This window comes from Callorhinus ursinus, unplaced genomic scaffold (genome assembly GCF_003265705.2).
Source record: "Callorhinus ursinus isolate GAN/ISIS: 27379988/994484 unplaced genomic scaffold, GSC_fseal_2.0 scaffold30, whole genome shotgun sequence".
Taxonomy (NCBI): Eukaryota; Metazoa; Chordata; class Mammalia; order Carnivora; family Otariidae; genus Callorhinus; species Callorhinus ursinus.
In genome coordinates, this window is record NW_027397092.1 from 3,534,147 (window position 1) to 3,550,867 (window position 16,721).

At 37.6% G+C, this 16,721-nt stretch overlaps 1 long non-coding RNA gene across 1 annotated transcript in view; it reads right to left on the bottom strand.

Annotated features, from left to right (window-relative positions):
- Positions 1-505: 505 nt before the first annotated feature.
- LOC141370265 (uncharacterized) overlaps positions 506-16,721 on the bottom strand; it is a 58,552-nt gene continuing 42,336 nt past the window's right edge. Inside the window, exon 4 of the long non-coding RNA XR_012374165.1 lies at positions 506-625. This is a non-coding gene — a long non-coding RNA (uncharacterized lncRNA). The remainder of the gene's footprint in view (positions 626-16,721) is intronic.

Genomic DNA, 16,721 nt, shown 5'->3' on the forward strand with positions numbered 1-16,721 from the left:
TGGAAACCATTTGTTATTTGAAGGGAAGGGGTTCAATCCTACTGGTGGAATAATACCCATTTAGAAAGCTTAGAAAATGGTATTCACTCAGCTTCCTACTCCTCCCCCTCCCCCCCCCATCTCATGTAGACGGACTATAAACTTGTGTCTCAGGAACACTGACCACAGTGTCAAGATGGCATTCGTGATCTCCATATCATGTTTTTAATGTGGTTATGTAAAGGCTTCAGGTGGCTGAGTTACTATGTTAGACTTGGTTTTGAATCCCAATATCATTAAATGATATCTTGAGCAAATGAGTGAAATCTCTTGGGTCTGAGTTTTATCAGCAATAAAACAATAAGACTAATGAGAAGAAGACAGATACAACAAGAATACTAGGATTTATCTTACAAAGTTGTTGTGAAGATTAACTGATAATCTCATTCAGAGCAAGCACCAGAAAGTTTTAATGCATGTATTCCTTCGCCCCACAATATTAATTAAATGCCTCTTTTCCACGCTTTGAGCCTATAACATGGTTATCATGGTGGACAATACATAGAGTCTTTGTTATCTCCTGAAGTTTACATTCTGCTCATTCCTCTGTATTTCTTGGCGTCCTCTAGCCTTCTGTGTTGATCAGCTGTATAAGAGCAATGAGAAAATTGTTCAGAAATACCTCCCTCAAAATATAAGTCAAGGAATTGAAAGCAAAGGATTTGATAAAACACTACTTCTGGCTAATGTCGTTTGGGTACGAAATGATTGGCACCCACCCCTTAATGCCTGGATTTATTCCTTCCCTGAATGTATATTTGCACTTTTGTCAACGTAGACTAGTTATCATGACTGGTACAAGTTAAGATAAAATAATTGCAAAAAATTACAAAAACTGTTGCGAAACTAGGTAGACCGTGACATAGGGTGTATTTTCCCCTTTTGTCTTGTAAATGTATTAATATCGGAGAATAACACTACAAAACCATTGCACATACTTACTGTGCTGGACACATTTTTTTAATGCTGTTTTAGTTGGTTTTACATATTCTCTTAATCCTCAAAGCAACCACAAGAGATAAATATATTAATGTGATACATTGCAGATAAGAAAAATGAGGCACAGTGTAGGTTACTTCTCTAAATCACAGATCTTTCAAGTGAAGAGACCAGCATTCAGCCACGGGTTGTAGGACTTTTAGAGGCCATTTGCTTCTCTGTTAGGGAAAGTTCAAGAAAAGCCACAAACAATGATGCAGTCAACTGTTGCATTCCATACTGTATGTACGTACCCAGACCTCTCAAGACCATCCTACTTAGAAACACATTGAATGAGGGTTGTAATCAAGTTAGCTTGGGAGATTGGGCAACTCTTGGCCCACCCTAAAGTCTATGTAGTCTCTTCCTGAAAAGACTTAAATTTGGGCTTTTACTTTGGGGTATGATTCTTATTAACTGTTGCCCTCTATTCCCCAGTGTGTTTTTTTATAACAGGCTACCACAAACTTAACAGCTGAAAACAATGCATATTTATTCTCGTATGGTTCTGAAGCTTGGAAGTCCAGCATGGGTCTTCAGCTGGGCTAAAATCAAAGTGTGGCATGCTGCGTCCCTTCTGGAGGATCTGGGGAAGAATCCCTACTCTTGACTTTTCCAGCTTCTGAGGCTTCCAGAATTCCTTGACTCATGGCTTTATCTGTCATCCTTAAAGCCATCAATACAGCATATTTCCATTCTTCCCCCTGATTCTGGCCCTCCTGTCTACCTCTTAAAAGGACTTGTGTGAATATATTGGCCCACTTGGATAATCTAAAATAATCTCACCACCTCAAGATCCTAGATTTAATCACATCTGAAAAGCCCCCTTTCCATGTGAGGTAACCTTTTCACAGGTTCTGGGGATCAGAAAGTTAATGTCTTTGGGACCACATCAGCTTACTAGACCCTGTGTTCCTGAGCTGTTTAATTTGATATTTGATTTATGATGTGATTGTTCTTCCCTTAAGCAAAGCCCATTGAATGCAAAGTGACCTTCAGTGATGCCAGCAACTTTCTGATTCCCAATCACTGATTCTTCAGATAGTCTTACTGACTGAGGTCTCTTTTGTAATTAAGACCCTTCTGGTTGGAAACACCAGGGCTTATATTAAAAAATTCTTTCACTCTATGAGAAGTGTTCATTATATAGGCCAAATCTGTAAAACCGTTATTAGTCTTTTTACCACTTTTACATAGAATGATAAATCTGACACATACTCCACTCATGACATCTGAGAGTTGTAGTTTCTCTAAGTCATGACATACTCAGACGTTAGAGAATTCAATTTATATTTTTATAAAACTTAAAGTCAGCTCTTCAGATATCCCATGAGAGGCTGCTTTCGGATGAAAAACTAAAGTTGGTCCTTTGAACTAGGCACTCTGTGTAGCAAAAATATGACAAATACCTGATTTAATCCTCAAAATAATGATCTGAATGATCTGAAGTCCAACTACTTCTGTGACCCTATCTATTTCCTGAACCCCCCCTCACTTTTTCCCTCAGCAGCAACTGCCTTGTCCTCTTTATGATCCTTCATATATACCAATAATGTTCTCTGTATAGGATCTTTGTATTTGCTGTCCCCTAGAAGTCCTAGAGCTTCTTCATTTTATTCAGGTCTGCTCAAATACCACCTATGCATGAAGGATTTTGTGACACTTCTATCTGTAATAGTCCTCAAATCCCTCTATGCTCTCACCCCACTTTATCCTTTAGATGCTTGTTAATAAGGTCATTATATATTCTTATAAAATTTCTTCAATCTCTGTATCTTCCACGAGTATGCCAGCACATCAGAGATCCAGCACATCTGGAATGTGGCACGAGATTCTCTCATCAGTTTCAAAAACAATGCATGGCACAAGAGAAACATCCAAGAGATATTTAACAGACTGAAAAAACTGAGATGTAACAAGGCTGAGCGACAATTTCAAGGTCACGATAACTCCAAATACCTGTACAATATCTTATGTCTACCACTGTTTCCAAAATGTAGCTTGATCTTATTGTCTCAGTCTACTTGTGATGTATGAGTACCTACTAATCAGATATAAACAAAATTGCACATAGAGAGTTGGGCTAAAAATCTCTCACACACTTATCCCTTTTTTCTGGTGTATAAAATACAAATAAGGGTTGTGTTCCTTGGTAGTAATTAATCCACCTTGCTCCTCTTTGTTGAGTGTTGCTATCTGGCCTCTGCCATGCCAGGATCCTCTTACCTCCGTTGATACCAGGGAGCCCGTTTGTACAGCAGCATCTCCTTTGGCCAAACTCTGTACAGAGAAGTGGCCAGCCCTCCTCAGGAGCTTATTTCTTATGGCTTTAGTGGAGGGAGCATTTTTCAGTGGAGCAGTCAGATGGTGGGGTCTTCAATCTCACGTATTAAATGCACTGTAATATCCCCATCTCTCCGAGTCTTCTGTAATTGCCGTGAATACTCGTCTGATTTTCAGTTGCTTCTCCTCATTAACCTGAGGTCATTGGGCAAGCTTCATGTGTCCCCCAGCAGTGTACTAATATGTCAGACTCTGAGATGCCCCCACCTGAACATCTCACATTCTGGTCATCTTCTCTTGTATAATCCCTTCTACATGAGTTTGGGAAGAAACTCTCATTTACTTCTAAGCAATGAATTATGTCTAAGGTGATGGGACATCATTTCTGTTATCTTACAAACATTTTAATGCTTCCAGGGGTGCCTGGGTGGCTCAGTCCGTTAAGCACCCGGCTCATGATTTTGGCTCCGGTCATGATCTCAGGATCATGAGATCCACCTCCACTTCAGCCTCCATGCTCAGCAGGGAGTCAGCTTGAGATTCCCTCCCTCTGCCCCTCTCCCTACTTGCATGCTCTCTCTCACTTTCTCTGTCTATAAAATAAGTAAGTCTTTAAAATAATAAAAATAATTGCAATCCATCCAGCTAGGAGACTCTCTTTCTCCCTTACTAGCTTTAGATGAAGCAAGTAACTGTGCTGTAGTTGCCCTCTAGGGAGTCCACATGCCAGAAAACTGAGGGCAGCAGCTAGCCAACAGCCAACAAAAAACTGAGGCCCTCAGTCCAGTAGACCATAAGGAAGTGAATTCTTCCAGCCACAACAAAGCCTGGGAAGTGGAGCTTTCCCCAGTCCAACCTTGAGATGAAACTGCAGCCCAAGTCAATACTTGATCGCAGTCTTCTGAGACCCACAACAGAGGAACCAGCCAAGCCATGTCCAGACCTTTGACTGGTAGAAACTGGGATAACAAAAGTGGGGTCTTATAAGTTGTTAAGTTTATGGCAGCTTGTTACAACAGCATTAGTTAACTAGTTAATATTATTAAGGGCGGTTACACATACCATTGCTGGAACACATCCTTTGTCCAAAAGAGTGCTCCTATGTCATTGCTTTTTTTCCTATCCAGACTTACAGCTCATACATCCCTCAGTCCAATGCATTCAAAATCCATTCTGCCTGTTTTCCTTCCAGTACACACAAGTCAGGTCTTAGAATTCTTCATGAATGAATGCTATTTCCTCTCAGAGCAGAAAATACATTCCATGCTTGAGTTGTGCTGTGGTTATTGGCCTATACGCAGGGAGGAAATGGACGGAAACTGTTGAGTAGAACAAGTTTAATTCTGCATGGCCCCTTCCTTGAAGGAGGTCTTCATGGTGTCTCTAGATAATAGGAGGCCCCTCATTTATAAATGAGAGAGGGAGCTGCTTCTACTAACCCAGTGTGTATGGGGGAATCACGAGAAGGAGTTTAAGAATATCAAGTTTATCTAAGCAAATACCAGGGTCCCACTATTTTCTTGTGCAGTGAGTCTCATATTTTGTCTCAGTTGAGGTTCTGATATCCTTAAAATTAAATCCCGAGGCCTTCTTGATTTTATGCATGCTTTGTGTTGATAGTTGCCCAACCTAAGCCTGTCATTTTATTTTCTTAAGGCTTTCAAAGCATTAAAGCAGGTAATTCTTTTTTTTTTTTAATTTTTTATTGTTATGTTAATCACCATATATTACATCATTAGTTTTTGATGCAGTGTTCCATGATTCATTGTTTGTTCATAACACCCAGTGCACCATGCAAAACGTACCCTCCTCAATACCCATCACCAGGCTAACCCATCCCCCCAGCCCCCTACCCTCTAGAACCCTCAGTTTGTTTTTCAGAGTCCATCATCTCTCATGGCTCGTCTCCCCCTCTGACATACTCCCCTTTTCTTCCTCTCCTGTTATCTTCTTCTTTTCCTTTTTTCTTAAAATATGTTGCGTTATTTGTTTCAGAGGTACAGATCTGTGGTTCAACAGTCTTGCACAATTCACAGCGCTCACCGTAGCACATACCCTCCCCAATGTCTATCACCCAGCCATCCCATCCCTCCCACCCCCAACCACTCCAGTAACACTCAGTTTGTTTCCTGAGATTAAGAATTCCTCATATCAGTGAGGTCATGTGATACATGTCTTTCTCTGATTGACTTATTTCACTCAGCATAACACCCTCCAGTTCCATCCACGTCGTTGCAAATGGCAAGATCTCATTCCTTTTGATGGCTGCATAATATTCCATTGTGTATATATACCACATCTTCTTTATCCATTCATCTGTCGATGGGCATCTTGGCTCTTTCCACAGTTTGGCTATTGTGGACATTGCTGCTATAAACATTGGGGTACATGTACCCCTTCGGGTCCCTACATTTGTATCTTTGTGGTAAATACCCAGTAGAAAGCAGGTAATTCTGCAATGCTTATTCTTGTCACTGACTCCATGATGTCCAAATGCCAAAGGTGCCACAGAGGCCAAAACTTCACCCTCCTTGCCTGCCATCCTGGCCTGCTTCTTAAGAATGCTGAATCCTGGGACACCTAGGTGGCTCAGTTGGTTGAGCATCTACCTTCTGCTCAGGTCATGATCCCAGGGTCCTGGGATGGAGTTCCATATCAGGCTCCTTGCTCAGCAGGGAGCATGCTTCCCCCTCGCCCTGCTGCTTCTCCTGCTTTGTGCTCTCTCTCTCTCTGACAAATAAAAAAAATAAATAAAATCTGGGCGCCTGGGTGGCTCAGTTGGTTAAGCGACTGCCTTTGGCTCGGGTCATGATCCTGGAGTCCTGGGATCGAGTCCCACATCGGGCTCCCTGCTCAGCAGGGAGTCTGCTTCTCCCTCTGACCCTCTTCCCTCTCATGCTTTCTATCTCTCATTCTCTCTCTCTCTTAAATAAATAAATAAAATCTTTAAAAATAAATAAATAAAATCTTAAAAAAAGAATGCTGAATCCTCAGAAGGCCATGGATGGACTACCTACCTTGCATCAGCAACAGGGTTGTTAGCAATATCTCACTGGTAAGTAATCCAGTTCCAGAATATCTTTGTGGGCATTTGTTTTCTACCTTATTTGATACTTGCTTGGTATCAAACATCTAAGCTTGAGCTCCCTCTCAGAGAGGAGCTGCAGAACTGGAGAAAAAGGGCTTGCATGAAGCAATTTATTTTGACCAATGATCCCAGAGAATGGAAGTCTGCAGAGACTGCCACAGAGACAGGAGGTTCCTGAGTTAGTCACTGCTGTAGGCAACTAGGATTTGTTTCCTCAGAGACTTACTAGGAAGTTGTTTAAGACAAATCTCAGAATTGTTCACCTGAAGAATAGAAGAGGTATGGATTCTTCCATTAGCTCCCATCACCAATCAGTAGAGGGTTTTAGACTCCAGTTTGGGACCTTGACTATATTGTGACTTTGACCTTAGCTAGTCTCCTTGATGCTACTGGGAACTGCAGAGTCATCACCTTAGCCATTTCCTAAGGAAAATAAGGTTTAAGTGTCTTGTTCAGACTGAGTTCTGGCTGACTATGAAGAGTGTGCTCTTTCTAATATTTCTTTCTTTCTTTTTTTTTACTTCTTTGCCTTTCACTCTTTTTTTTTATTATGTTATGTTAGTCACCATGCATTACATCATTAGTTTTTGATGTAGTGTTCCATGATTCATTGTTTGCGTATAACACCCAGTGCTCCACGCAGAATGTGCCCTCTTTAATACCCATCACCAGGCTAAACCATCCCCCCACCCCCCTCCCCTCTAGAACCCTCAGTTTGTTTTTCAGAGTCCATCATCTCTCATGGTTTGTCTCCCCCTCCGATTTCCCCACCTTCATTCTTCCCTTCCTGCTATCATCATCTTCTTCTTTTTCTTCTTTCTTCTTTCTTCTTCTTTCTTCTTTCTTCTTCTTTCTTCTTCTCTTTTTTTTTAACATGTTTCTATCCTACAGCTGTTGCCCATAGAAGGCATTGCTATTTTACTGGTTATTTTAAGTACAGTACATTTGTGTTGAACAATTCAAGCTGTCGTGTACATATTTTTGTCACCAAATTTGTTCACTCTCAATAGGACATATAGTCTTTATTATAAAGTAGGGGACACATACTAACTTCATGGGCCAAGCAAGTGTCCACATTCTTCGTTATATCCAAACTGGTGCAAAAATAGCCAAGTGGCAGATGGGGATTTTTGTAGTCCTTATGACTGAGGAATGAATCAGGAAAGCATTTGTCGAAAGCTCATAGTCTTTAATGGGAAGGAGATAAACAGGAAAGAGCATAACTGCGATATTACTGAGTAACTTTGGAAAATGTGATTTTTTTCCAGAGCAGCAAGTATCAATCCTAACGTTCTCAGAAAAATAGTTAAGCATGTTGCTCTTCTGAATTACATTTAACAAGATTTCTTTTTTGGAGACATAAGAGGTCAGAGTTTGTTGAGAATGCATCCAATGTACTCACAAGTAACAACTGAGCATTGACTTGGCTTTTATAGATAAATAATTTCAAGGCAAGAATGTGAAACATATTTCCAACTTGCAGTGGACAATATCAGAATCACAAGTTGTAGTGCATATTATATGATCGAGTTTAACACTAGGGAATTCTTAACATTGCCAGATGATGAATTATACAAAAGAGGTCACAAGGTTTCCAGTTTTAAGTTAGAATGTGAACTTAATAGAATTTTAACATTAGTGTCATTCCTTACATACTCAACAATGCAGGTTTTTTTTTTTTTAAAGCTTAAAGACATACAGCAGTGTTAATTTTTTGGGATACACAGGGAAGTCATTTTAACTCTTTAAGCAACTTAAAAGCTAGGTAGTTACTCAGTGCTCTTATCTTCTTTGCAGATGTGCAAGCAAAGATGTGTTGGGAGAAATGTCCTGAGGTTACCTGGAAAACCTAAAACAGCTATGATTTTTGTCTCATTGTGAATCAGAGGTTTCTACTCCATTATCAATAGCCAGTGGTGGAAAAAGAAATTGTTCATTGTGTTAGAAAGCAACATTTTATGTTTTATTATAATGTACTCAGTCCTATACAATAAGAGTCCAGTAAATGCTCTTGTTAGACTGAATTGAGTAGTGTAGCAACAATAGATGTTTTTGTTGCTTCCTTCATTCCCTTTGCTTTTTCCCACCCATCAAAGTCCTACTGTTCATTATCCTCATGGAGACTTGCGCTTACAAGTCTCAGCCAGCACCTTTGCTCATATAACTCCTTTTGCTGAAGGGATGTAGCCACCCCCTCTAGTAAGACGCAGTTGGTTTTCTGGTGCACATTCTGTATTTCTAAAACTAAGATGCAATTTGTTAAATAGAGAGATCATGTTACAGTAAGAATAGAAGGGTTTTTGTTTTTGTTTTTTCCTCAAATAAGAATTCTTCCACAACTACTAGTAGAGTTTCAGTTCCTTTCAGAGTGGAGAGGGACCAGTGTATTTATTCATTAATTCATGTATTTACTCTACAAATGTTTACTGAGCACCTACTATAAGATAAGCACTGTCAGAGACATTTTGGATACTGCATTCTCCCCAGGACTTAATACATTTTCTTGCATGTTTTAGGTTCTTAATGATTATTTACATCATAAAAATAGATTTTATGGACTAATTATAATACTAAATTGCTTCCAAAGGTGAATTATCCAGATGCTCCATTTTATCTGAGTACACGCCATGAAGGCAGATTTCTAAACTGAAAGTCCAACAGTACAGAAGCTGTTAAGGAGGGCATGCCTGGTTTATGGGAGAGTACATTATTTACCAAAAATGCTTCAAATAGAGTCAGTTTTTTTAATGCATAGAATTTTGAAGAATGTAAGTGGTTGAATTTTGGAAAAGCAGGCTATTATTTTGAGGACCTGAGAAAGACAGAAGTAAGTACAGCAAAAGTATGGTGGGGAAGCAAAATAGGTTGAGCTGAGTTAGCAGACTCCACTGGTCCTTCCTCAGCTCTTCGTAGCTCTTGCACAGCTCAGCACATATCTCTGTGCTGGTCCCTTTATTCTTTTTTTTTTTTTCCTATTTTTTAATTTAAATTCGATTAATTAACATATAGTGTATTATTAGTTTCATTAGTCAGAATCCAGGAGACCAGTGGATCTGGAAGGACCAATAGTCAAAAATTATCCTATATCCCTCATTATTTCTCTATACATTAGAAGCTGGCCTCCTGGAACATAATAAAGATAAAATGCTATAACAGAAATCATCCAGGGATGATTATGAACTGGAAAATTCACTTTTGGAAACCATATTTATTTGCAAAGTTTTATTATTTAGAAGATCAAATGAACACTTTACAAATGAGACAATTTCCTTTTTAATGAATTTAACTTATTGGGAAGTGATGTTTAATACGTGGAATTTACTTTAAAAAGTAACTAGAAATTGATCTATGTACCCAGCTTTTCCTTTCAGATAGCTTTATTAATTTATCATTTGTTGTCAAATATTTTTAAGCTTTGATAAATTTGACACTGTCCTAGGCACTGGGCCTATAGTCTTGACTACTTGTGTCTCTCTACAGCCCATCCTTTGTTTTTTTTTTTTTTTTAATCTTTTCATTTACTTGTAAAAACCTATTGAAATGGTGAAAATGACTTCAAAAATACTATCATCACCACAAACCTCCTTGGAGCTCCAGTTATGCAAGCCAAAATCTCAAGAATCATCTTTGGTTCTACATCCGCTCCTGTATTCCATATTCAGTTCACTAGCAAGTCATGGCAAGTCTGCCTCCTAAATATATTTCACATCTGTCCATTTCTCTCCAACCATGCTGCCAACACATAAGCCCCAAATGCATCCTTGTTACTATGCCTTCCTACAATAGTCTCTGGCTTCCTCTCTTGCTTCTCTCAATCTGTATTTTACAAAGCCCAGTCAGAATAATCTTAAAAATGATAAATCAGACTACATTGCTACTGTTCTTAAAACCCAGTGTTTGTTTCCCATTGTACTTCAAATAACATCTGAATCTCTTTTTGTGGCATCCAAGGTCTTCATGTTCTGGTGCCTTCTTGTATTTCTAACCATATTTTATTACATTCCCTTCTTCTACTTTTCTGCATCGGTCACATAGGCATTGTTTTATTTCTTAGAACCCATAAAATGCCTAGAGGGAAGAGGCCTTGCCTTGTTTCCATCTGTATCTCTCAGAAGACTGAGCAGAGTGTCTAGAATGCTAGAGATACAGAAGTAGTGGATATTGAAGGAATCATTCAGAGAAAGGAAGGGAAGGGGAGGGGAGGAGAAGCTGTTTCTAAACATCAGTGAGCACAGGTGTTTGAACTGAAGCCCTCTCTATGTTCTCTGTAGAGAACTGAAATGTGTACATAATAAGCAATGGAGGAATTATCCCAGAATATAGTGCAAAGGACAGAGGTGAAAAGTATGAGAAAAGTTAAGAGATAATAGTATAGGTCCAGAATTTTCTTTATCAGCCCAGTAAGAGTTCTAGGAGAAAGTGAAGAATGAAAAAGATATAAACAATTACAGAATAAATTACAGGACACAAGCTCTCAAAGTTGAAGAAAAGTCCAAGGCTTCACACTGAGACACTCATCAAAAGCCCTACAGGATTATTAGAAAAAAAAAAAAAAAAAAAAGGGAAAAAGAAACACTCAGGTCTGGACATGCCATCATTAAATTTTAGAAACATAAAGATAAAAAAAAATCCTAAATAAATAAAATCCAGAGGGGAAAACCAAATGAATAATCAATCAAAATTCAAACATAGGTTTTCCAAAAATAAATACCACATTAGCATTGGATTTCTCAGTAACAACCTCAATTTCTATAAAACAGTGGAACATTGTCTTCAGAGTTCTGATGGAAAATATTCTGAACCTGAATGAGTATATTCAATCAAATTAACATTCTTGTGGACAGGCAAAAAAAAAATCAGACAAGCAATCGTTCAGTTTTATTCCTAGTAAAAAGCAAAAACAAAAACAAACCAAAAAAATGAAATAAAAGTCCCAGATGATGTTAATATGAAATGTGGAGGAAGTTTCTTGCCTTGTTAAAGAAATTAAGTTAGAAGATATATTATTTCATAACAAAACAATTCTTAAAAAATATTTAGCTAAGTAGAAATGTTCTCTATATGCCTGCATTGTGTAAGTCTTTTATAATGAGATTGTGTTTATCTATAACAGAGGTATTTCAAAAATCAATATTATAAAACGGCAGAGGAAAGATGAATTGGAAACCAAGGAGGAGGCTGTGTGGTCAAATAACATGGAGACACAGGGTCTGAGCCTTCTATTTTCCTGAACAGTTGGCCAATGAAATAATGCAAAGTCATCTGCAATATTAAGCTTTATTTTCTTAACCTTTGTTTTCATTATATCTGACCTTGGCAGGCAAGAGGTAAAGGAAGGATTGATGAATCACCTGGGACTTTAAACTGAGTAAGACTAGATGTATAAAACCATGCTTGACTTTATTGAAATCCAGCCGGATAAAATGTATAAAAAAGAAAGAATAAGGCTCCAAAGAATTTCATATCAAATGTTCACTTGGTCTCACCAGTCACTGTTTTGAAGTATATTCTATACTTCAACCTTATATCACTGTGTTTTAGAAATCATCCTCTCTAGTGGTATTTTTTTTTTAAGATAAAGGAAAGAACACAAAATAGAATCAGCTTAAAGAAATTAGAATTTTGCAAAACTCTGGAGACCAAATTTGGATGGCATTTAGTTTTTCCTATTAATGATTTTACTTATCATTTCCTATTAATGATTTTACTACTCATGATATGAACCGATAAAATCTTTCTTTGAAATGTGAATGATATGCTATTATGTCTCAATATGCAGTTAAGACAAATTTACTTTGGACTTTGGTATATATTCATGAGGGAGGAAATGTGAAAACTAGCATGTGTTTCTATATGATACTATTTTGGGTTCATCCTGTTCGATTCACAGATAATTTCCAGTAGTTTGACTCTGCTTTGAAACAGGATTTCATAATGACAATTTCCTTTTTGATTTAATTATGTTCCTTGATTCTCTTCCTCGTTTTGAAAATGTTCCCTAATCTGTCACGTGAAGCATTCTTTCTAGCTGTGGTGAAAATATAAGGATGGATAAATGATCTTCCCCCAAGCTTAAAGAGAAAACCAATGAAACAAACAAATAAAAACATGCTATTGGAAGGGAGGTGAATATCATAATTGTGCTGCCTCCCTGCAGAATCTATCCCTCCACAGACAGACACAAATTAGAAACAGTTGTTTTCTGGGCACACAGAACCTGTTCACTACAACTTTTAGTTTCATACTTATCATTGAGTATTTATCATAGTTATAAATTATGAAGTACCCACAGCCTCGTCTCCTATGATAACAGGGAATCTTGTACAAAAATGCAATATAAGACAAGGAGAAATGGAAAATTGAATGAAGACATTATGAAAGAGGTTTCAAAGAATAATTAGATGCCTCTGGCTCTCTTTTTAACTAGAAAACAATTTAGAACCCAGAACTCCAACATTCATTAATTTATCTGTTACATTAGCAAGAACTTGAGGATGCTCTGAAGGCACTCCCTGCCTACGGCTGTCTTCTGGATGTTCCTTTACAAATGGGACTCAGTGTCATCCCCTGCTCAGATTGAGGGGCTCAGGAATGGGAATCCGACCCAAGCTAAACCAGTGAACCATCACGCAGCTCAGAACAAGAGTTCTGCCAAACTTTGGGGACTCTATACCCAGTAGTGACTGGCTGAACTAATCAACTCTTATCCTTCTCGGGGATTTTAAATGTGAAGTATATACGAGGTACTAGAATTGATTAAAATAGCACAGAAGCTGAGTCACAGAGGGAGACTGCCACAAAAAACATGAGCTATGAGAAAGTAGGTATTTTAATGTAAGGGAAAGGGTAGAATGTGGAGTCACTAGGGAGTTGTGGCAGCCACAAAAGAAAGAGAATAGCTGGATTACCACACGCATGAAACACTAAGGAATGAAGTGTCAGGTGCTTTTCTTGAGGATTAGGCAGATAAGCTCAAGTCAGAGGGTTTACTCTTACCTGTTCTGTACTTTTTGAGGCCTGCCAGCAAGACTGTTGATACTCCCAGCCGACTTCACTTCTCTCCACAAAATCTTAAAGTCTCACCTCATTCCCCCCCGCCCTTCCCCGCCACACCTACCAGTTGTGTTAACTAACGTAATCTGAGAGTGTCTCTGTCCCTTACCATACAACAGGGTCCTTTCCATATATAGAAGTAGCCTGGAACAAGATAGACCTGACCCTGTGTTTCCAAAGTCAGAGTCATTCCAGGTCTGTTTTCTCTGCCACATACGCTTATTGAAGGATTTATAGAGACTGGCTTACTGACGGAATACCTCCACTAATAGAACCCACATCCTTACATAGGCACAAATAGCCCTCATGTCATGTTTTCTGTAGCCTTCTGCTAGCAACACTGTTGGAGTGAAAGCAGCCAGTATGGCCATTCAAGGATGGACATTGGTCATGACCTCTACAGTTTGCTTCAAAGTTACTTCCTAAGTTTCATAAATGTTTTCTTTAGAAACAACCTGTATGAAATGTTAAGAAGCTAAAAAAGCAAATGTTTCCCACCAGAAAATAATATTTTCCTTGGAAAAATTTGCTTCAAAAGTCATCACCCATGGTCTGATTTACCCTTTGTTTCAAAATGTGTGCTCCTAATTTAATGAGGTAAATTCCTCAGGCCAGATAATTCTGATTTGTTTTATTACTTTTCTAATCTTTAATATCCCTTAACACGCTTTCTAAGTCTCTTAGTATCTTTTTATATGAGGGGAAAACCACATGGCAGGTGAAACGTTGTTTACTCGAGGGTCATTTCATTCTGACATGATATTAGTGATCATTATCTAAAAATGAGGGACAGAGACAATGCAGGAAATGCTGACCTAAAGTTATGTAATGATTTGTTAGTTCTCAATAGTATTATTTCAAAATAATAAGAAAATGTATTATTATCCAGAAGATGAAGTGGACATGCTTCTAATACCTACTTCCTAGGATTTCTATCACCTGAGGATAATTTAAAACATACTGCATTACAAAACAGATTAAAGCAGCAAAGTCAGGATTTTCTAAGGGATGTTAACAGTTTTTGATAACTATTGATAATATGTATAGGTAAAAAAAGTTTACAACACAATTATTTTAAAATGACAATAAGTTTAAATCATAAGAATGGTAAGTGAAGAAAGCCACCCTATACTAGATAATAAAGCATCCTCTAATTCTCCCATGTTAAAATAAAGCAGAATTTTGCACAGAAGGGAAAAATCAATCAATAGAATAGAGATTGAAGAAGTAGTTCCAAATGTATGCGTAGTTATATATGACGCAGATGTCATTAAAGTGATTTATATAATGATGGTGCTGACATACTTGGTTATCCATACGGAAAAATTCAGCCTTACACCTTGTCCCATTTGTAAAAATGAACTGTAGATGAATTGGATAGAAATTTAAAAATCAATATAAATAATACACATGTATTGAGAAATCCTTATTAAAAGATAGAACATTCAGAAGCCATAAAAGATAATACAGACATTCATCCAGAAAAGACTGATTGAACACCTACTCTGTGACTGGCCATATTCAAGATGCTAGTGATTCTCTAATAAATAAAACAAACAGCCCAGCTTTTGATAGAGTGCACATCCTTGTGAATGGGCGCCAAGCAAATAATGGAATAATTTTAGGTAGTGATACTTGTTGAAAAAAAATAGCAATTTTGGAATATTTTACAGTATAAACAGGAAATGGAAGGCTACTTTAGATAATATGACCAGAGAGGCCTCTCTGTGGGGAATGGCATTTAAATTGAGACCTAAATAATAAGGAGACACACCATAGAAAGTTCTAGAAAAGAGCATTAAACAAAAAGAAAAGAGGAAGTCTAAAGTTCGGCAAATGCAATGAATTAAAGAACTGAAAGCCATGCAGTGTGGTGAGCAGGAATGCAGTGAGCAAAGGGGAGTCTGGTAAAGAGTTTGAATTTGACTTTAAGTACATTGGCAAGCTATCAACGAGTTTTAAGCCCAAAATAAATTGTTCTGATTTTAATTATAAAAATATTCTATTACTCTGATGTTTGTAGAATGGATAGTATGGGACAAAATGGATGAAGGGAAGTTTTGTTGGATATCACCCTAACTCAGGTAACAGCTGATGGCACTTTGGGTTAGAAGAATAGCAGTAGGTATTGAGAGAAGCAGATGGACACAAAGCATATTTGACAGAATTGGCCAAAGGAGTCATTGAAGGGTATCAAGGAAAGAGAGGAAAGAAGAATAATGATTAAGGATTTTGGCTTGAGGAGTTGAGCTAACGAAGGTGTCTGCAGTCTACTGAGATGGGGAGAGATAAAGGGATGGCAGGGGTGTGGGGCATGGACTGTGGAATAGCCCTTCTGGACATGGGAAATTTCAAATGCATATTTGATCTGCCAGTGAAGATGTTTTGCAGGCAATTACTCATATTGGTCCAGAACTCAAGGAAGAGTTTAGTTAGGACTAGAGATAGACTCTTTGGAAACATCTGCATACAGATAGTTAGAGCCCCAAGACTAGATGAGATTGCTAAAAGAGAAGATATAGATGAAGAGGAAGCATTAGGATATATTTTCCTGCATAAAGACTCAAGTAAGTAGGCATAGCTAACATAAAGTGTTGAGTGTTGAAGTTTAAATGGGAAAAACATCTTCAATATACTTAAGCTAAGGGTAAATATTTCTAATTTTAAAAGAGCTACCATAGATCAAGAAAGAAAAATAAGATAAACAGGTCAATGAAAAAAATGGATAAAGGATTTCAATGGGCTTTTCATTATAGAGGAAATTCATTTGGTCAATAAGTATATGAACAGATGGTTAACCTCACTAGCAATGAGGGAAATGCAAATTATAACAATTGGATATCATTTTTCATTCATCAGATAAGCAAAAGTTAAGGAGAGCATTAAGTCCTTTGCTGGTAAGGGCTTTTGGAAATGGATACTTACAAATTGCTGTTGGAAATATTCATTTTTAGAGAATCTTGGAAATATATTTGGCCTATTCCTGAATTGAATATACATATTCTCTGACTTGGCAATTTTCCATTTTGAGATCCTATTTAAAGTGCTTAAAGACATGTTTATCAAGATGCTAATTATGATAATTGTTTTAGAATGATGAAATCAATTGAACATTCATAGGGGAACAAAATATAATATACTCATGCTATGGAATATTATGTAGTTATAAAAAAGAATAATTCTAGATATTTGCAATAAATCTGGAGTTTTTTGACAATAAATCTGTTTTTTAAAATGGAACTTGGACTCTGTTTTAAAATAAAATGTGTGTGTGTGTGTG